Source organism: Megascapheus bottae, chromosome 32, assembly GCF_031878675.1.
Source record: "Megascapheus bottae isolate mThoBot1 chromosome 32, mThoBot2.hap1, whole genome shotgun sequence".
In the NCBI taxonomy this organism is placed as follows: domain Eukaryota; kingdom Metazoa; phylum Chordata; class Mammalia; order Rodentia; family Geomyidae; genus Megascapheus; species Megascapheus bottae.
The window spans coordinates 4,404,889-4,427,934 of record NC_143540.1 but is presented as its reverse complement, the minus strand read 5'-3'; the positions used below and the strand labels follow the sequence as shown (position 1 = coordinate 4,427,934).

Here is a 23,046-nt window from a genome sequence, read left to right as displayed (position 1 = left end):
CCACGTGGAAGTGGCTGAATTTAGTAAGACTGAGGTCCCAGGAGAACTCTCCCTCCCCATGTTGAAGTTGATGAACCAATGTTGTTTTATTGGTGCTGGGAGGGGCGGGGGTGGAATTAAACCCAGGGCCAAGTACATGCCAACTACCTGTCTGCCGCAGACCCAGGAATCCTCGCCATGGTGCGCTAAACTGACTCCTGGTATATCCTTCATGATCAGCTTAGCCAGAAATCTATCTTGGCAGTAGATAGTAATTCCATGCAGGCTCACCAAACTCAAAGCAGAGAAGGGGAGGAGATAGAGATGTGCTTAGGTTAAGAGACAGGGGCCAGAAATCAAAATGGCTAAGAGTCAGATATTTTGTTCCCTAAGCAAAAATTAGTGTAAGTAACAGTAGGTAGGTGTAAAACCCAGAGGTGATTAAAATCGGGACCCAGAAGGAACTAGGCCGGAGGAGTGAGGCTAATGAGATAGGTCCCTTTCCAATACCTGCTATGGTTCACTTGCTGCTCAAAAAAGTACAACGACGCCCTATAGTGGAGAACTCCAGGGTGACAGGGTGAGCACTGATGGAGAGGACAGGATGAAGCAGTGAAGCCCAGGGCTAGAGTTATGCGCATGGCACTGGAGCCTGTTGCTAAGAGACAGACACTCTAAAAAGCAGGGTCAGAATCTGTGGACCATGACTCTGTTAAGACATCTGACTTTGGTTAGTACCCCTAAAAGGTTCTGGAAAGCTAACTGATTGGTTAATTGGTCTATGCTCAAGTCCTGAAAAATAAATGCTGATGATTGCTCAATCCCTAAGATCAGCCCCAGTGCCCTAGAATTCCCTACAATGGGAAGTGAACCCCGACAGTCAGCATAGCTCCTAAGAAGGAAATACTCCTACTGTCTACCTCCCCTGTGGTTCAGGACAGTTTTCAAGGCAGCCTTCTTGGCCTAATGGGAGTTCCATGTAACATGCAATACCACACTAAACTAAGCTACTCTTATTTTCCTGCCTTTAGCTTCACATTTACACATGCTCATAAATAGCATACAACACTGATTTGTAGGTCTGTCTGTTGTTTATGCTAGTACTGAGGCTTGAACTCAGGCCCTGGACACTTTTTCTTTTTTTCCTTTTTACCTGAGCCACAGCTCCACTTCTAGCTTTTAGCTGGTTAATTGGAGGTAAAGAGTCTCACAGACTTTCCTGTGCAGGCTGGCTTTGAACCATGATCCTCAGATTGTCCTAAGTAGCTAGATGACAAGCATGAGCCACCAGCATCCAGCGATCTGCAGTTTTGTTAGTTACGTAAATAGTATGCTTTATTTTTCCTTGAGAAACATGGCTTTCTCTCGCCACATTTTTCTTAAGATTTATTCACTTGGATACATCCATTCATTTTATTGATTTGATAGTGTTATAGTATATGAATAAATTCCATTAGCCATTTCCATTCTGACTTTCATTAATATGATTTTTTATAATCATGGGGCAGTTAACATCCTAGCCCATGTGTGGAGAATTTCCTAGGAGATATATGGAGAGGAGAGCCCATCTGTCTGTAGTCTTTGCCTATTGTCTACTGTGTTATAGTTTTCACATTGTACGCTCCTGTAGGGAATGGGTCAGAATTCCTGTTGATGGTGTCTCCTAACTTTGAGGTACGCTGCTTTGATTCATGACATTTGTCTGGGTTTTGTTGCAAGCTCCTCTTTATCAGGGGTGTTAAGTCTCTGGGATTCCGTGTGTCCTGGATTAGGAAAGAATTCCTACTGAGATGTTTTATATCTGCTGTGCTGAAAACCTCCAAGATTTCAGTGGTCCTTGACCAGGTTATGATAAATTCTCAGCATGGATGTCCCATGCCAGACAGGTAGCATAAATTTGGATTACATACCTCTCCAGAGTTCAGGCCTAGAAATTCAGCTTTTTAAAAGACTTTTTTGCCACTCCTGGGCTTGAGCTCAGGGCCTGAGCACTGTCCTTGGATTTTCTCAAGGCTAGAACTCTACAACTTGAGCCTCAGTACCATTTTCAGCCTTTTTCTATGTATGTGGTACCAATGAATCAAACCCAGGTCTTTGTGCATATTAGGTAAGCACTCTACCACTAGGCCAAACTCCCGGCCCTTGAATGATTTTTTTGTTGTCGTTTTCCTTCTACCTAAGGCTGTGAATAAATGGTAAGTTTCCAAGCCACTTCCTTTGACCGAGTTTGCTTTTATGTAACGAACAGGGCAGTATTCTGAGGGCCACATAACTCATATTCACCCAAAGTTTCATATGCAACTCAACTCTCCTGAATCCTCCTGGTATCAGGTCTCCCCATCCAGCTTCTCACAACAGCTTTCACATTCCTTTCTTTGCCCCTTAAATCTAACATTATCTTTGCCTCTCAAGTCCAGAAATGCAATTTCAATAAATTGTTGTTTTTTGTTAAGTCTAGAATTTCTATACACTACGAAGTTAAAAGGAGCATATACATCAGTTTGGTGATACTATAATAAAAACACCACAGACTGGGAAACTTACCAGGAAGAGAAAGCTATAGGCTTATGATCCTAGACCATGAAAAGCCCAAGATCAAAGGGCTGGCATCTAGGCAGAGCCTTCTTGCTGTGTCACAGCATGATAGAAGAGCAAACAGAGTGTGCAAAACAACCAGAGATCAAGCTCAGTCCAAATAGTGGTCTCTTTGATCATTCATTCATTCGAGGGGGTGGAGCCGCTCGATTTAAACACCTCCTACTGGGCCTCACCTCCTGATGCAGTGAGTGTCAGTGAGAATTAAGTTCAATGATCTTCACAAGACATATCTGAACAATAACAGAGGAAAGGGTCAATTCCACTAATTTTGTCCTATTTGGGTCATCTTAAAATAATTATGTACATACTTCTGCTTCTAACACAGTCACAGTGCTGGAGATACCTTTTGAGAAATGTTATCATTGGGTGATTTCACCCTCATACAAGCATCTAAGAGTATACTTACATAAACCCAGATGGTATAGGTCAATCTGAAACTCTGCATGGTCTCTTGATGCAATCAAGACACGCACTAAGTCAGGCATCAGTTGCTCCTGTCTATAAACCTACTTAATCAAGAGGCTGAGATCCAGAGGGGCAAGGTTAAAGGCCAGCCCAGGCAGGGAAAAAAAAAATCATGAAACTATCTCCAGTTAACCAGCAAAACACAGAGCTGGGGGCATAGTTCAAGAGGCAGAACACCAGCTGAGCAAGCAAGTCAAGTGAATATGAAGCCCCAAGTTCAAACCCCAGTACTGCACCCAAAAAGGTGATACACTAAACAGGATGTACAGGGCAACTGCCATGACATGCTGTTTTACAGTGAACTGTTTTTATAAGCACATGGAGTACACTCTAATGATAAATAGTATCATAAATTCGTAGTAACATTTATTATTGTTACCAGGTAATATGCACACCATTTCACCATATATGCCATTCTTGTGTCACCACAGGCAGTAAATATGCGTTCAACTAGGACATTACAGAGGCTATGATGTCATTCTCGCCCTCCCTCCTCCTCTGCATCCCTCCCATTCTATCTCTCTCTCCTTTTTCCCTCCTTTCCCGTTATTCTGTTCTTCTGTAAGCCAAAGGGAGAGGAACAAGCTGAGATTAAGAAATCAGAAAGAAGACTATTCTATTTAAAGAAATTGTAAAATTGGGGGGGGGGGCAGGGTGATTCTTTTTCTCATTTCTATTTCCCTCAGAAAGAGGTCCCTAGAGGACCAGCAATGAGGACAGGCTGGAAGTGGCCAGGCGCCCAGATGTCACCAGTGAGCTTCAGGGAAATGCTGCTATCAGCAGCCCTGTGCACAGTTACCAGTTCTGTGGGTGTGCGGGATGGCAGCTAAAGTTAATTGAGGGAAATGAGGGGAAACATGGGCGAATCAGTACAGAACGACTCCGCAAAAAACACTATTTACAAAACCCCACAGATGCCTTCCTGCTTTATCCAGCAGAATACAAAAAAAAAGACCCCCGCTAATTTTTGCTCCATTATTGTTAGCAACAGATGTGGATTATAGGGTGACATATAGATTGATGGCTGTCTCTTGTGAGCCCTGGCCTGGTATGCATCAACAGTTCCCAGACATTTACTTCCATCTTTGGTCACCAGTCAGCCCATCCACATCTGGACACTGATGTCTGATTAACTATTCCCTGGACAGGCCCTCACTAAATCATAGCTGATTCTAAGATTAACTCCTTTCTGTCTGCCTGCCTACCAGCCATCCCTATGTCCATGCAACAAGTGGAAAAGACGGAAGTGATCACACCTCTAAGGCATTTAGATCTATGCTTACCCAGTTGGTCTGACCATAAAGAAGGTAGAAAACCCTAAGGAAGGCTCTACAACTCTTTCAGTATCTATTTGGGGTAATGAACAGGGAGCAAAAGACCAGGAAGAGAAGGGGTTATTAACACATGAACTCTCAGAAGCCTGAGACTCTAGGCTAGATCCAAAGTTTCTCAGCCAGTCTGTTACCTCTGAAAGATATCTTTCAGGCTCTGGACACTCAGTTCTACTCCCTTAATGATTTCTGTTGTTCTGTTTTGGTTTTGAGTTGTGAATAGCAAACTCTGTCGTGGCCCAGACATTTTTCCTGGCTAGGTCAAGTTAGTTCTGGTAAAAAGTTCAAGTCTTTGGCACTTTGCCTTCGTCCCATCTTTGCCTCCTTCCATAAATGGTACTCATAGACTAGGAGTGGCTAGCTATGCGGGTGGAAAGGACCTACAGCAGCTTGGTATAGACTGAATGTGAGTTATGCATGGCTCAAGGTCTCACTATGAGTCTGCTCATCCTTCAGTCCCAAATCCCACTGAGAAAGGTGGCAAGAAGATTTTCTTGACTCTTGTTCTCATCGCAGTCTGCCCAGTATGGAATTGGGGCGCTGTGTGTGTGTGTATGTGTGTGTAATGTGGTATATGGTGTGTCTGTGCTGGTCCTAGAGCTTTAATTCAGGACCTAAGCACTTTCCTTTAGCTTTTTCCCCCTCAAGGCTGAACCATGGCTGCACATCGGGAGAAGAATCTCATAGACATTTTTGCCCACGCTGGCTTCCAACCACAATCCTTAGATCTCAACCTCCTAAGAAGCTAGGATTACCAATATGAGCCACAGGTATCCAGCCTTTCTGCATTTTTTTTAATACATATAGATTGTCATTTCTACCTCTAGGCACTGGATCACTCATCCTGAGCAGGTGCCAAGAAATGATTTGTACACTTTAGTGAGAGCTAGTTTCACATATATCCATGAGTACTGATCAAAATTACTTTAGACGGTGCATAAGAACATTAATATTTATGCTTCTTTTAATACCAGTTGAATGGAAAATAAAAGGTGCCTAATGGATGCGATTTCCTCACTATTCTTAGTTAAAATAAGGCTAAGGTAGATAGTTATGTTTGAAATCAGTTGAAACTATTCAGATAATTGGTGATATCTAGGTGTGATCAAAATCACTAAAACAAACCGGACTTAGTTACTAAAGTCTGGAGAGCCCTCTGTGAATGACCTCCTCTCTGTCAACTTCACATTAAGCCTAAATTTGGTTGAGAAGACAAATCTGTCCTGTATTCACGGACATCCACCAGACTAGGAAGGTGGATTTAAGGAAGGAGAAGCCCCCTGGCCCTGCTAAACTGTACCCACAGATGAGCACTCCACACCACTGGGATGTAATGCTAGCCTTGTTTAAGCTGTGCAGGCACCGGGAGCTCTGCCAACAACCCAACACACCGCCCTGCAGCTGCTATCTCATTTGTAAGAGTAATATGAAAAGCATGGCACAATTTAATATGCCATCTAATACTTGCATCCTTATCTCAGTGGTGGGGGTTGGGGGAAGGGGAAGCAGATGTGTTTGAAAGCCAATGTAGCTAGGTAACAAGGAGGGTCACCCCTCCCCCTCCAAGAATGGATGGGAGCTGCTATCAGAGCTGAGTGAGATGAGATGAGCCACAGATACTATTTTATGAAGGCGATCTCGATCAAGTACACAGTGAGATGGGGGACCCTCTCTTGGTTATCTGGTTACACTGGGAGAGTGGTTATCTATTATTTCACGAGAACAGTGTCAAGGTGGTGAATCCCAAACGTGTGCATACTCAGAGAGAGAAAAAAAGAGGAAGGGAGAAATGGATGGCATTACCGACGATGGTTTCAACTATTGGGAACTGGCTGGAAATCTTTTATAGTAGCTCAAATTTGGCTCAGCAAAACAGAAATAAATAAGAGGGCCCTGGTGAGGGAAAAAAAAAAGAAAAGTCAGGGTAACATAGGGATTATCTCAACCCACTCAACCTTAAGAGGAATGTGGTTAAATAAATCTTTCATGGATCCCTGTATTTGAAGATGAACTACAGCAACCTTCAAACTACTGAGACGTGCAGGTAATGTTTTCCTTTCCTATTCTCAGTCTTATTTATCTTGTCTTATTTTCTTTTCTTTGGAAACAACCAAGATCTCCAGTAATCATTCACCAATCCAAACTGTGAAGACATTAAACAAAGAGAGACAGAGAAGGGGAGGGGACAGAAATTTTTCCATGTAAAAGAAAATTAAGAGGGGCTGGGAGTTTGGCCTAGTAGTAGAGTGCTTTGCCTAGCATGCACGAAGACTTGGGTTCAATTCCTTGGTACCACATACATAGAAAAAAGCTGGAAGTGGTGCTGAAGCTACAGTGGTAGAGCTCTAGCCTTGAGAAAACCCAAAGACAGTGCTCAGGCGCTGAGCTCAAGCCCAGGACTGGCAAAAACAAAACAAACAACAAGAGACTTAAGAAAGCCTCCCTACCTGATTAACCCAGAGTGGTCTGTAATTTCTAAGAACATCAAATTCTATAGTTCTGCAGCTCCAATTGTTTTGGGATTTTCATTTTTTTTTTGTAGCTGGCCATGGGACTTGAACTCAGGGCCTGGGTGCTGTCCCTGAGCTACTTGGTGGTTCACTGGAGAGTCTCATGGACTTTCCTACTCAGGCTGCCTTTGAACCTCAATTCTCAGATCCCAGAATCCTAATTAGCTGGGATCACAGGCATAAGCTACCAGTATCTGGCCTCCAATTGTTTTTGCCTTTAGCTAAACTTTCTTGCAGTGAGAGAATTTATTTTTCTTCCATGAAGTCTAAAACATTCGTGTACTATCTGTGTCTCTCTCCCATTCTAATTCTCTCTCTCATACACACACACACACACACACACACACACACACACACACACACACACTTCTCTCTATTCTTTTTATCCTACTTTCATGGAATTATAAATCATAAAGGTGTCATTTGTAATAATCCAATAAAACAGAAATGTATTTAAAGGCCAATCGTTCACCTTTACAAGCTCCCACCACCCTGGAAGTAACCTGTATCAGTACACTGAGGTATTCATTTCCATAATGTTTTTCTAGGTCTCAACAACATGCCCTTTTTTCCCTTGAGAATGTGGATCTTCTTGAGTCAATAAATATGAATCTAAGTTACGCTTTTTAATGGCTTTATAATATTCTCTACTACAAACATACTCCACGTTATTGAATTCCCCTCAGAATGATGGAACATTCATAGTCTCCAATCTCCCATCTCTTGTTTTTTATAATCACTGCTGTGGTCACTATCTTTGCAATTTTCTCCTAATGCATTAGTACTTCACTGGCTCAAAGGACATAAGCACTTTTTTAAGTACATTTAGAAAGCCCAAGGACAGTACCTAGGCCCTGAGTTCAAGGCCCAGGACTGGCAAAAAATAAATAAATAGTACATCTAAGTTACTTCCTGAAACTGTAATAGCTACTCACATTCCTACATGAGATAAAGAAGCTCACCTCCCCCTGCAACCCCAAGTGTTGGCAATTCTGTTATTTGGGATTTTGTCAATCTATTGGGTGAAGATGGCCTTTTGTTTTTCCAACTTGTGTTTCCCTGATTTCCATAAAACTGCAGACCTCTTTTAAGTGGTTGTCAATTTTGATGGTATTGCTGTGGTTTGCATTTGTCTAACAGTTATATGCCTTTTCCTTACTACTTTCTAGATTCCTTGAATTATTAATCTGCTGTTTACTACAATAAGGTCTTGGGTATTTTCTTCCAGACTTTTGTCTTTAGGCTTTGTTTACACTATCATTTGATATAAGTTTTTTAAAGTATTTACGTCATCAAATATGCTAATATTGTCTCCTTTGAATTCTATGCTTCTTGGTTTGTTTTAAAGGTCTTCCCATTCCCAAAGTTATAATGGTCTGCTAATATTTGAGGATTTGTTTTACATTTAATCTTTGCTTAATTAAATTCTATCATGGGGTGAAACAGGATGAGTCTCAACTTAGCTTGCCACTGGAGACATGGTATTCTTTACATCCCTATGCCATAATCTGTCCCTTTTCAGCCCCAAACAATAGGCAAATAAAGAATCCTTTCATCATCCAAAAAATAAGACAGCCTTGTGTTTTTAATCACATAAACTTAATATCCACCTAAATGATTTACAGGAAATGGAAACATAAGGGGTTTTATTTCATTTTTTGCTTTGTGAAGACAATTAGGAGCTAAATAAAATATATAATCTTTAGTGAGAGTATATGCAGCAGAATCATACATAGAGAAAACAAGTAGTCAAGAGTCTAGGAGTTTCATTTTTAGCCTCCAAAAAGATGTCTTTTCTGATTCATGGGTGTGCGTCCACAGAACCTCTCCCAGGCTCTTGTACCAACAAAACAAAAGTCAACTTCTACTGGATGGATGGATAGACAAGTAAGACAGTGGACAGATGGATGGATGGGTCTCAAGCAAGTCTTTTACAAACACATTCCCAACTAGAAAACTAACCAAGAACAAATGAGAAGGAATTAATGATCAAAATCAAACTTGTACAAATATAGTCTTTATACAATTAGTAATGTACATTCCACTCATCTAAATAATGAAATACATTGCTCAGTTTATTCATGGGGTGATTTAATTACTTTCAAGGAAACTTTTTCAGCTTCAAGTAGCAATCAAAGAACTCTTAAGTTGTAATTAGCTTAGGCAGAAGCCATTGAGCCCACAGGAAATCTCTTTACCCCCATCTGGCCACTGCATGGGGAAAATTAGCTGCTTCTGATATGGTCTTTGTGACAATAATTCACAGTCTTGCAGATGGCAAGGGGCTCTGGAAACATCACCCTATCTATCTTCACTCCTGCTCTACAGATAAAGAACAAGAGTGCTAAAGAGATTGGGTGAGTAACCTGGATTACTTCTTCTAAATACTTTCCTGGTCTCTAGAACAAATATATTCTTCAACAACATCTTGGCCCCCCCCCTTCCCTAGCAAAGACAGAAAATAAGACTATATAATTATTGTCTCAGGGGACAATAATCCAGAGATACACACCTGAGATTTTTTTCCTGTTTTAATAAAAGATGCCTTGAAAATGGAACCAGGGTCTTCATCTTCTTAAAGACAACTGTGGTGGCATTGAAGCCAATGGAGATTAGCATTCAGGTAAAAGCTTACAAGCAATGGTTCTACCTCATGCTGAGAGGTGGAAGGAGGCTGAACCCACACCAGGACTCTGCTGAATATAAACTGTAGTGAAATGTACTCATTGACTTACTTATGCAACTGTAACTCCTCTGTCCATCACCTTTACAATAAAATAAATTAAAAAAAAAAAAGAACGTTGGCCCATAAACTCCATGAGTGGACAAAGAGTGATTATATGTCTGCCAATGGGCTTTCAGAAAGGTAGAGCTGGGGCACCTAGGCTGGGTCTGCTCAGATGCCCTTTCTCCTCTTATTTGAGGGATCAGGACACTCCAGTTATGGCTGGACCAGTCTTTCTCTCAACAAAAGGCTCCTCTGGAGCTATTTGGTTTCTCTCTCTCTCCTCTCCTCTTCTCTCTCTCTCCTCTCCTCTTCTCCCTCTCCCTCTCCCTCTCCCTCTCTCTCTCTCCTAGACCCTAAAAATCACAATCCTATTGCAATCAACAACTCTTGGGGGCTCTTCCAGGCTTTCTACCCACGTATAGCTACTCCTATTCTGAGCTACTCTGGTTCTTCCCTAGTTCCCATCCAGCACAGACAACTCAGGATTCCAACCAAGATGAGCCTCATTTCCTATGGGCTAATTCGGGAAATTTGTAGACATGTTAATTAGGTGTCACAATGATAGGAGTTATATTACCCATGAATTTCATTTTACTCTACGATAGTAAAGGGAACTTCACAAAATATTTACCACATAAAAGAGTCGTTACTTTTAATAGAGCTAAGGATCTCTGTCTTCCACTAACAGTTTTTCTGTCCTCTTCCCAGGACACTTTGAAAACGGTTGGCCCAAGTGCCTTAATTTGTGACTTTTATTCCTTCTCCTCCTCTTCATACCCACCTCCACTCTGGATCTCCCTTCTTCTGGATCGGGAAAAACCCTACCCTATCTCGGGGTAGGGGGGTGCAGAATGCCTGTCTGTGTCTCCCTCTGACTTTGCCATTCCCAGAGGCCCTCTTCATCTCAGTTTTTATAGCCAAAGCCTGGACAAAGGTGTCCCAACGTCTAGCTGTGCAAGAAGACTAAGGAAGACCGTATCACCAAGACCTGTCTGCATAGCACTCGTAAGAACCAGCCTCTAGAATGGCTACAAGGTTCCAGCATGGCCACAGCATGAGATGTTTCATTGAAGAGTGAGCAAAGCCACTAAATGAGCCTCCATTGCTAAAATACAGCACCATCCACAGACAGCAGATTGCCTTAGCAAGACTATTCTGGTCAAGCACGTGTCTTGTATTGTTCTATTCTCTCTAGTCAGGGAGTTCTTTTCTCTCCTTCTGGGCCTTGCTACAAATTCCTGGATTCTGTTTATACAAAACTATTTGCTCCCACCTTTGCTTCCCCAAGGCAGTTTTTATAGATTTGAATTCTAATGTGTTCCAGGAGGCAAAAGCTGTTGAGTTTGCTTCTGCTTATCTCCTACTAGGCTTTAACTTCCTGCAGGGATAGGGCTGCTTAAAAGTCACTCTGATATTACCAAACATTGCTACCGGTCCCCCAGTTTACCGTGGCTAGCAAAGAGAAGAAATTACCCTGACACAATAGATTACAATAGCCCTAAAATAAAAGGTGAATTTAAAATGCATTTTAAAACCTATTAAGTATTTGTACAAAGGATGAATTGACATGATTCTTCGTATTTCTGATCACTTAAGCAGGGTCAGCTCTCTCCATACACGTTCTTGCAACATTTTGAGGGACCCCTGCCCACTTCGTTTCCAGAGGTTGCACAGAGACCTCGGAAAGATGGTGCTTTCCTGAACAATCAAAGAGGCATAGGTTGCCAATTCCCAGTAGAATTGATCAACTAAGTAATACCAACTGTGCCCAGTAAATTTTTTTGTGTGAAAAATTTCTTTTCATTCACAAAAGGAAAATTCAAGTCCTCTTATTAAAAGAAAACAAGAAAGCATGGAGAACTGAGAGATGATAATGGCAGGAATTTCACCCCAGCAGGGTGGTCCTCTAGCTCAACACATCAGACCGGTCAGCAAGCACCTCTTCCTTGCTCCCAGCCCCAGAAAAGCTGTCTACCCATGAGCATGGCCTTTCCCTGCATCCCTGCCTAACCATTTTAAGAGACCTACTCCCGGACTTCCAAGCTACACGATGCCCAGCATCTGCTCCTGAAGCCATATAGAGAAGCCACAGCACATTAAGCCAGAGTTGAGTGTGTACCACACAAGGCATTTACTCACGCCTCCCACCTCTCAAGAATGCAGCTCCACTCTGCAGCTCACAAGCAGTCTCCATTCCACAGAGATGTGGCCAGTTCCTTCCTCAGGTACACAGTCTATCTTCCCTTTGCCTTGATGATCCTCCTCTATGAAGGTCCTGGGTCGGGGCAAGGATCTGCAGAGTGACCCCTGAAACACAAAGAAATGGTTTTATGAAGCTCCTCAGCCCGCAATCTAACCCCAGGGGACAAGGTGGGCCACGCAGCCTTGCTGTAGTGAGAAGACAAGAAGCCATAGGTGCCAATAAAACATGCCTGACATTCATTCAAAGGAGAGGTCCAATGGCCTGCTACTCACTAAGACTCTCTCTCCCAAGGCAAAGGTAACAAACTGACTTGGAGCATTTGCCAATGCTCATGGCAACCATGTTCCACCATGGCTGACGCCAATGAGGTCCATGCTACCAATGTGAAACCCTAGAGGACAAAATGGAGAACTCTTTCCCAAGTTAATAGGATACACCACTGGCTCCCCTGCACCCTGAAATTACCATAAGAACCCAAGTTGGCCATGTTCAGGGAGATTAGAAACTAAGGGAGACTGAGGACCAAGTATTCATGTTAGATACCTGCACTGCTGAGTACTGGCTGGTAATTCAAATGCTTTGAACAACACACTAGAAGTTGGAGTTGCACAGGCTCTGGTGTCCCCGAGAATCCCTGGAATTCTGATCAGATCCAGAGAGCCCTCGTGGAGAGAAAGTGAAGGAACTTTGCCTCTTAGACTTGCATAGCTCCTACACCATGAAAACAGAGCATCCTCATTTCAAAAGATTTTCTCTCCAGTCCTGGTCTTCTGTTGTAAAAGTTCATGAGTGTGGGTAATTTGTGATAAACACAGAAGAAAAAAATAGCTCACTATCTTCAGGCTACTTTGAACAAGGGCCTCGTGCATGACTGTGAAATGGTAAGGACAGACAGACATATGCAGGAGAGGAAGTGTGGGCCAGATTTACAGATTAGATAACCTATTCCATGGTCTAAGAATTCAGCTCCCTTCATAAAGATGGATCCTCCCTGACCCCTAACACTTCCAAAACAGCTTCCCATTTCTTAACATTGTTCCATGGGAAGCAAACCTCAGCATGCGTTTGGGGTGCAAACAAACCACATTCCAACTACTGGCATTCCATTCTGTGGCTTGCCACAGCCACTTCCGGTTATTACATTCGAAGATGCCATACCCAGTATCTTCTCAGTGACAGGCACAGTATTAGAAAGGCATGAAAATAATGGTTGACAACAATGAATAAGAACAATGAAAACACTTTCCTAGGTACCAGGCTCTAGGTTTTCTGGGAGTCTGGGACCCTCCTTTCTGGTTTTTTCTGCTGTTGCTATGTGGACATGCCCTGTCACCCACCAGCTGCAAGAGACAGATGACTATAGGAGCAAAAGATAACAGGCAGAAACACAGAATTTTCTGTTGCCTACAGCAGCCCACTGAACACATTTTTCAAGCCTGGAACATCACAGACGCAGAATGATTTTTTTAATGCCCTTTCTTTTATTTTCATTCATTTGCTTTTCATGTCCTTTTTTTTAATTGCTCATTTTGCTTAAGGAGCCTTGAGGCACAAGCATAGCAAAGTATCATTAATTAAAATATTTAGAATTATAGCTATGGTGATAAAGCTCCCAAATAAACCCAGGCAGCACAGACAGAAAACACAATTATTATCCATAATAACAGCCGAATCACCACCACTACTACTGCTCCCTCCTCTGAAACAAAGCATCCTTTCTTCCCAGAGTGCCAAGGGCCTGTGACAAGGAGTAAATGACAATGGCCCAAAACGAGATATGATGGAATCTATGAGGGTACAAGCTGCGCGTAAACACAACCACTCCTCCCCTCCCACTCCGCTCCATGTTGGGGGGGGTTCTGGGCAGTAAAGTTCCTCTCCAGCAGCTTCTTGCCTCCTTCCCAAGCTTTTCTCCAGGACTCCGGAGGGATATTTAACAGTGAATCACCTGGAGCTTGATGTACCAGCAGGTACATACCATAAACATGTTAGTGATTTCCCTGCACCTGTAGGACCCCACCATCCAAAATTATTTCCCATAAAGGAAACCTTCAAGAAGAGAAATGGTAATATAGTTTAGGATAGAGCATTTTAGATGCAGGAATACATAGAACATCACCGTGATTCCAAAAGACAGAATTTTTTTCTGCGAACATTCTTTCATTCCAGATTCATTGAGCATCCAACATGGCCTAGCTTCCAGAAAGGGTACAGAGATGGAAGATTTGGTCCATATCTTGGGGTAAAGTCAGAGGATCTTGGGGGATGGGAGCAAAGCTGAGGACCCGTGGAGAATTCATGGGAAGGAATACATCCCTTGATTTCTAAAGGTAGGTTTAGAAAATGCTATAGAAAGGGCTAGAGTCATGGCTCGAGGGGTAGAGTGCCTGATTAATAAGCACAAGACCTGGAAGTTCAAATCTCAGGACTGCAGAAAACGCTACAAGTGCCTTTCTTACATCACTGAAACTTCACATGGCCCAGCATATCCAACTTCAAAACCACCAACACTTTCGGCTGAGTCTGAGGGCTCCCTCCAGCTGCCATGTTACATTTGGCTGTCCAAATCACAGGCCCAGGATACCAAGAATTCACCATCTCTGAAAACAGCCATCAACTAATGGCTGACAAAAGTTAGTGGTTAAGAAACTGGGTACCAATGACTCGTGCCTATTATCTTAGCAACTTGGGAGGTTGAGAGCCAGATGATCACTGTGTGATGCTAACCTGAGCAGAACAATTCCAAAGACTCTGTCTCCCAGAATAACCAGCAAAAAAGCAGAACTGGATGTGTGACTCAAGCAGTAGAGCCTAGCAAACAAGAGTGAAGAGATCCTGAACTTAAATCAATGCCAACAACAAGTTGCTAGTTAAGCATTCCCAGAGTCTTCTTCATTCAATCTGTCACACATTTTTAAGGGCATATATTCCATTGGTAACAATGATTTAAAAATATGCACAAGAATCACTGAACAACGTTTAAATGCAAGCCATTAAAAGACAAAATACAGAAAAGTACAAAGAGTTCAACAACCACCAGACATCTCCCCAATCAGAAATGATTAGTGTTCGCACTTTCTGATCCTACTTATAGACTCTCTTTGATATTTCATCAGAAGTTACGAAAGAAAGTGGGGAAGGAAAGGAATGATAAGACGCAGAGACACAGAAGTTTCCAAAAATGAAATAATTCTATAGATACTTTTAAGTGTATTTGTTCTTGAATGTAACAAACTGGCTAGGCTTTGAAAGATTTGTAATACATTAAATATTTCCTTATACCTGAGAGACTAACACCTTAAAAATTAAAAGTTAAATCAAGGCTAGGGAGGCAGCTTACTGGTAAAGCATTTCCTTTCCAAGTGTAAGGCCTTATGTTTACCAAAGGATGGTGGTTAAAAAATGAAGTAAGCTGCATATACACACACGCGCGCGCATCATCTAAAGTTTACAATGGCAATTTTAAAAAATAGTTGTATCTTTAATGAAAGTAGCTTACACCTATAGTCTTAGCTACTCAGGTTGCTGAGGTCTGAGGTCTGGCGTTTAAAGATATCCTAGGCAGGAAAGTTCAAGAGACTCTTATCTCCAATTCATCATCAAAAAGCTGCAAGTAGAGGTGTAGCTCAAAAACTAAAGGACCAGGCTTGAGTGAAAAAGTGAAGGGACAGTGCCCAGGTCCTGATTTCAAGCCCAGATTCTGGCGTGTGCGCGCCCACAACAGACAAACTAGAATTTTTCAATCTTCAGTAACTAATCAACTGCTATTGTAAGTAGTACCGCCCTCCCCCTTTCCTTCTGCTTCCTAGCTCATTCCAACACACACTCCTCTCAATGCTATGCATCATCCTCATCAGTGGTCCAAACCAACTGGACCACTCCATCTTAGATTTTAACTTTCCAAACCATGGGCTACAGAAACCGTTTCCCTTTATGGAGAGTGTCTGGTGTTTCCCGTTAATAACAACCAAAATGACCAATACACCCGGATAGTTCTATGTTTAATTCAGCGCTCATCACTTATCCCTTTTTATAGGCTCTCCAAAGCGGCATCTCATCATCAAAGAACTTTCGCTTTATCCAAGTGGATGTCTTGAGTGTCCTTCTCCTGCTGTTATTTCACACTTAAGACTGCTTGCCCATTGCTTTCATACCAGGACAACTATTTAGCTGAATATACCTTTCTTAGGTCTCTCTACATCTCAGAACTTTATCAATATTGCTCTATTATCATCGAACTTGAGAAATCACCATGTTTTTTGGAGATACCTTTATCTTTCTTCCTATCATGGGACTACTTTCTCCCTGGATGCCTCAAGAATTCCTTCTTTGTTCTTTAAATTTAATTATTTAACCCAGAGAAGTCCTCCATGTCTGGTGTTCCGAATGGTTTGCATGATGTCTGGTATTCTGAATGTGTTTTCCATGGCATGTGAGACCCCCTTCCCAGCAGCTGACTGCAATCTTCTCTAAATTCTGCCTCTGCCTCTGTTGCTTCTCCACTGAAAGAAAATCCATTACCTTATTCTGAATCATCTTTGTCTCTCCTCCTCTAATTATTTCATCTTTTCCCCCTCTTGCATTCAATGTGGTTATCTCCAGCTTTCCTTTCACGTCACTAACGCAGTTTTTAGCAAAGTCTATTCTGCTCCTTGCTATTTCATGCAATTTTAATTCAGCTCATTTCCTTAGGTGTGCAATCCCATTTTACAACTCACTCTGTTGTTTTATCATCTCATCTTTGAGTTCTTGTTTTATCACGTTTATATTCCTATTCATTTATTCTCGAAAAGAAAACATTCCCAGGGAAGCCATTTTCAGTCTTTTAGATTGGGTTCTGTGCCTGACTTTTCCTGCAGCAGGCTTGCTTGGCAGCACTGTCATTCCTCATAATGAATGTGAGCAGTTCTGTATAGGACACAATTCACCTGGAACCTGCTCACTTTCTGTCCCTCTGGGTCCATTCTACAAGCTGGGTGCTTGTGGATTTAACCAGTTTCCTGCCACCTGAGACCACCCACCAGAGATCAAACAGAAATATGATCTGCTCTAGATTTCCTCTAAGAGACTTTGAAACATTTGCATCCAGGGCTCACTTACCACAGCCGACAAAGTGGCACACATCTGAGGGCCTTGACTTACCCTCCCCACTAGGTCTGGGGAAAAAATAACACTATCTCTAGCTGGCGATGAATCACTTAGTGCAAACAAAAAAAAATTGTATCAAGGAGTTAATATTTATAAATTGAGCCAACCATCTCTCTTCTGAGATGAATTCTTGAGAAGATAAGAAAAGATTAAGGAAATAAAGATTCATGGGCAAAGAAATTCTTTGAAGCACTATGTATAATGGCAAGAAACGTGAAACAAGTTGGATGGATATACAATACAGAAGAGCGTGGTAGCGAAACTGGCAGCAAACAAAGACATGAAAAGCTTATGAGTAAGTGCTTACGATTTTATACCGGGAGGGAATAGGATACAAAATTAAACATATGGTAATATCTGGATTCTGCTGTCAAATGTATCGCAAGTATACCTAGAATAATCTAGAGATCCAGGAGGGAGCCCCACAGCTGACTTCTCTTATTTCCCTTGAGTCTAACATAGTGCCAGGCCCATCATAGATGCCCAGTGGGTATTTATGGACAAACAAGGAAAATGAATTTGGCAAAAGAAATCCATCTTAGACCTTGTTATGATTGGGACTTAAATGCCCTCCCCCCTAAAAAAACTTCACTGAAGATTTCTGTCTAGAACACAGCAGGATTCAGAAGAGGGGCCTTTGGGAGTAAATGACCTCTAGAGTGGATTAATCCATTTACCAATTCATAGCTGACTAAGGTATTGGGGTGGAAAGTTTAGGAGGTACGTCACTGTGAGTGTTTCCTTGAAGAGTATATTTGGTCCCCAGCAGTGTCAGTGTCTCTGTCTCTCTCTCCCTCTCTCTGCCCTTCTCTCTCTCTCTCCCTTCCACTTTCTCTGATTCCTGGCCACCATCACATGATAAACTTTCCTCACCATGATAGTATATTCCTCCCCACCCAAACCACCACGCCAACTGACCAGAAATGTTATATAGTGAGCATGTATCCTCTAACTTTGTTACATTTGTTAGCCCAATGGGATTGCAGGGTCATTAAAAGAACCAGGAGGGGTGGGGGGAGAGAAGTGTGAGAAGGACATGGCCAAAGGCTGCTGGCTTTAAAGAAGCAGGAAGGGAGCCATGAGCCCAGGAAAATAGGCAGTCTCTTGAGCTCAATCAAAGGAACAAGGTGTCCCTTACAGCTTCCTGGACTCTGGAACCCAACAACTCCATACTGATTCAGTGAGACTAGGGTCAGACTGCTGATCTCCATCACTGCCAAGTAATGTAACTGTGCATTCTAACCAAGTATGTATTTGTCATGGGAACAACCAGAAACGAACACAGAACTTTTCAACTCATTAAATATTTTCAAAGAATCAACTTCTAGCTTCATAGAACCTCTGCTTTTCTATTTTCTATTCCACTGATTTCCAGTCTACTCATTATTTACTCCCTTCTGTATGCTTTGGGTCCAATGCTCTGCTTATTGTAGTATGTTCTTATGATAGTTTAGGTTATTGACTTAAGATCTTTCTTCTTTTCTATTACTGACTTATACAGCTATAAATCTCTCCAAATGATACTTTATTTCCCGCCCATAAATCATGATACATTGTGTTCATTTTCATTTCATTTATTTTCATTCAGTTTGAAATACTTTCTAATTTCCCTTTTTGAAGATTTCTTTGGCCCATGGGTTATTTAGAAGTATTTTGTTTAATTTCCAAACATTTGCCATTTCTACAGCTGTTTATTTTTTCCTATAAATTCAATTTACCATCTGCTGTCTCATCTTTTTTCAGTCCAAAGGATTTTAGTATTTCCTGTAAGGCAGGTCATGCCGCAACAAATTCTCTCCATGTTTGTATATCCAGGAATTTTTGTCCTCTCATTTCTAAAGAACAGTTGTGTGGGATTTCAATTTCTTTTTTCCTTTCAGCTTTTAAAAATGTCATTCCACTGCCTTTTGTAATCCATTGTTTTTATGAGAAATCAGCAAAAAGTCATATTAACTCTTTTTGTCCATGAGAGAAGTTGTTTTTCTCTTGCTTTTCTCTTCCTGTCTTTAGCATCCAACCATTGGGTTATGATATGTCTAACTGTGGATTTGTTTATCCTGTTTGTAGTCTGCAAAGCTTCTTGAGTCTATAGATTATTTAGATAATTTTTAAATATCACTGATCGTTATTAAGTGTTTATTGGCACATTTGATGTTTTAAGTTTCTGGAGCCCTGCTCATTTTTCCTTGAATTGTTTCCTTCTGGTTATTTAGTCTAGGTAATTTCTATTCATTGATTTTCAAGTTTCATACTTTTAAATTTTTTTAATTAAGTAGTTGTACAAAGGAGTTACTATTTAATGAGGCAGTTTATTAATGTAATCTATGTCGATCAACGTCACCCCTTCTACTTCTCTTTCTGCCACCTAAGAAGCTGTCATTTATGAATTGCTGTGATTTGGATATGAAATGCTTCCTAAAGAGATTTATGGGTTCAAGGCTTTGTGACCAGCTGGTGGTGCTACTGATAGTATACCTTACACAAAGTGCCATAAATGCTCTTACAGCAGAATCATGAGAGTGTTAGGTCACTGAAGAATTCATGCCGACAGGGCTATTAGAAAGTAGAATCTGGTTGAAGACAGTACGTCACTGGGGGCCCGTCATCAAACAGTCATCTTGCCCTGGCTCCTCTCCTTCCTGGGCATCATGAGGTGAGCAGTTCTGGTCCACTGTTGTCTCTATGCCATGATACTCTGCCTCAGCAGGGTCCAGAACAACACGACCAGCTGACCATGCCTGGAACCTCTAAAACTGTGAGCCCCAAAGTGAAGTTGTTTACTTATGGTGACCAGGATGCAAAAGATATAAAAGGAAACACAGAGGTGGAGGAAGAAGGTGAAAGGGGGAAAAGGATGCAGGAGTGGAGGAGGAGAGAGGAGGAGAATAGGGAAGAGAAGGAGAGGAGGGGGAAGACGCAGGGACCAGATATCCTTCAAACCATGCCCTTAGTAACCTGCTTCCTCCAACTAGGCCCAACTCCTACTGAAGTTTCTAGTAACTCCCAAAATAGTACTACCAGCTAGGAATCAATGTTTTAAACAAATAGGCCCATGGGACATACTTCATGTTCAAATTACACTCTTGGAGTGAGCTTTCTATTAGACTTTCTCACATCCTCCTCTATCTGAACACAGAATACAACAGCTATGGATATGGGAATAGCTTAAGTTCACTCCATTTCTGCTCTTCACGTGCACAGTCTGCAGGCAACTGCACAGGTGCACAAAATTCATTCCATTTGCTATGTCTGTCTGGCTCCCCAAACTTTCAGCTATGTTAAAACATAGTTAACAGACATGCAATTGAAGGACACTGAAGCTGCTTGGTTACTGCCCAGATCACTTTAACTGACAATATCTCATATTCAGGAAGCTTCCTCTGGAAGTAAGAAAGCAGTGAGTCTCAGGACCTTCTCTACTTTCTCTGGAAAAACTGCCACACTGGTAGAGAAGGGGTGAGAAGGGATAGGAAGGGGTGGGAAAGGGGTGGGAAGAGGTAGGAGGGGGTGGGAGGGGAGGAGACTGAGCTCAGACACAGATATTGCTTTCACCATTGTGGCAAATGCAGTCATTTTTTATAAATAAATGGTGGGGTTTTTTGAAGGGGGAAGATATGGTTGTTTAAGATAGTCTTATTCAGCTTTATATATCCCTTGGGAAGGAGGCATTTCTTGACTCCTCTACCCTCACTCATACTAAAAGTTGAGTCAGGAAAACATTTATTTATTTATTTATTTTTGGCCAGTCCTGGGCTTGAGCGCAGGGCCTGAGCACTGTCCTTGGACTTTCTCAAGGCTAGAGCTCTACCACTTGAGCCTCAGCACCACTTCCAGCTTTTTTCTATGTATGTGGTACCGAGGAATCGAACCCAGGTCTTCATGCATGCTAGGCAAGCACTTTAACCACTAGGCCAAACTCCTGGCCTCAGGAAAACATTTAAATTATGTGTTGTGTTGTGTACTTTTTCCTTCCCAAGTCTTCTCTAGCAGGTGAGAGGGAAAAGAAAAGAGAAGAGCAATTCCCAAAGCCAAAGTATAAAGAAAATGATTTAGTATTTTCCCCATTATAGTACTAATTTCAAAACACATGTTCCTTCATTTCAAAGCACACGTTCCTTCTCTGAGGTTGTTGAGTTGTTCCTATAAAATGTTACTCTTTGGGGGAATTCAATATTGCATTTCTTTAAGGATATATCTGTAGCTCATACCTGTAATCCTAGCTACCCTGGAGGCTGAGATTTGAGGATCAATGTTTGAAGCCAACATGGGCAGGACAGTCCATGAGACTCTTATCGCCAATTAAACAGCAAAGAGGGGCCGGGAGTTTGGCCTAGTGGTTAAAGTGCTTGCCTAGCATGCATGAAGACCCGGGTTCGATTCCTCGGTACCACATACATAGAAAAAAGCTGGAAGTAGTGCTGAGGCTCAAGTGGTAGAGCTCTAGCCTTGAGAAAGTCCAAGGACAGTGCTCAGGCCCTGAGCTCAAGCCCAGGACTGGCTAAATAAATAAATTGGAAAAAATAAACAGCAAAGAGCCAGAAACAGCACTGTGACTCAAGCGGTACAGAGCCAGCCTCGAGTGAAAAAATGAAAAACTAAATGACACTGTCTGGGACCTTGAGCTCAAGGACGCTGACACACATGCACACATGCACATACATGCATACATGCATGCATGCACGCGCGCACACACACACACACACACACACACACACACACACACACACACAATGTATCTTAACCCATAATTACTATTTAAGGGCTAGATCTAGGGGTCAGTGCATGGACCACCTGACCTCTGTCTTATATGAGAAAAAGCAGCTCATTCCCGGTGCCATCATGCTTTTGACTGGTCAGGGATAGACATCTTTTTCCTCAACCAATAATTTAGTCTAGAAGACACCCAGAACCATATTAGTGCAGCAGGCACCTGAACTGAGAAATGAGGTACAAGGTAACTGGGGAAGATCTTCCTAGGAGCACCATTTTTGAGCCTAAACTGAAAAAAAAGAAAAAAAAAGATGCCTTTCCTTGTGAGCAACCTGAAGCCCGGCATGGCCATCTGGACTGACTTCAAAGCCCGCTGTCGTCACCGGCTGAGATGTCACTGCTCTAGGCAAAGGGCGTTTGCATGGTCAGCAAGGTCGCCAGCCCTCACTGTTTTAGAAATGAAGATCTCCCCTGTAAAGTGAGGGTCCCGAAGCAGCTTTTATCTCCACTTCAAGCGCCACCATCCTTGCCCTCCCCCCCACACACACAGAAAAAAAGAAATTACTCTATGGCCAAAGTGGTCTTCTTTTGCCCTTCAACTGTCTCTCCTTTTTTGTACTCTTTTTAATTGCACTTGTTTTTGAAGCCTGTGGAATTTATTATTCAGAAAACAACCTTCTCTGCAATATCAACCTTAATTAACTGTGTTCTTTTTCTATTGCCTCCCACCCTCCCCTTCATGCATTTGAATTAAGGCACTCCAGAGCCTCCCCCACCCCCACCTTTCCTGGCCAGCACCCTCTTTCCTCCATCACAGACCCATCAGAGTCTACCAGCCAACCATGACCAAGATAAGGGAAAATGGAATTCCTTATCTCTGCTTGCCAATGTGAAAGGGTCAAGGTTACCAAGGAGAGGCTTTCCAAAAGGAGGGAGCGGAAGAAAAGACGCCAAGCCTCCCTGGTTTCCATGGTAACAGGAGGTTGAATCATGGCGCATCCCCAAGAGCCTGGCCCGCTTAGCTCGGCTGACATCTTTCCACTTCATTAGCCTCTTTATCAAGTGCCTCGGCACAGGACCGTGTGTATTTTCATGTCAGGGTGCACTGTAGATGTTTCAAAAACAGGATGACCTTTTCCACCGATCCCCAAGTATCTTCTGAGACCCCAGACACCTGCATCCCTTCTGGCTTCTTTAGGGGTTGGCTTGTTCTTCTCTCTTTCTAATCAAAGCTCTGTCGTGGGGAGACTGAGAGATGCTGCTACCCAGGATCCCTGGAAGCCAAGACCCCAGCTGTCAGCGAGGCACAGTACTTGAGCCAGGAAGAAGATTAATGGCTTTGCCCACAGAAAATGGAAAAACAACAGGCCCAAA

General features: G+C 42.3%; 1 long non-coding RNA gene across 1 annotated transcript in view; it reads right to left on the bottom strand.

Moving 5' to 3' along the window:
* Positions 1-23,046, bottom strand: part of LOC150043061 (uncharacterized) — a 200,944-nt gene that overhangs the window by 87,468 nt on the left and 90,430 nt on the right. The window contains exon 3 of the long non-coding RNA XR_016533504.1: positions 11,751-11,918. This is a non-coding gene — a long non-coding RNA (uncharacterized LOC150043061). The remainder of the gene's footprint in view (positions 1-11,750; positions 11,919-23,046) is intronic.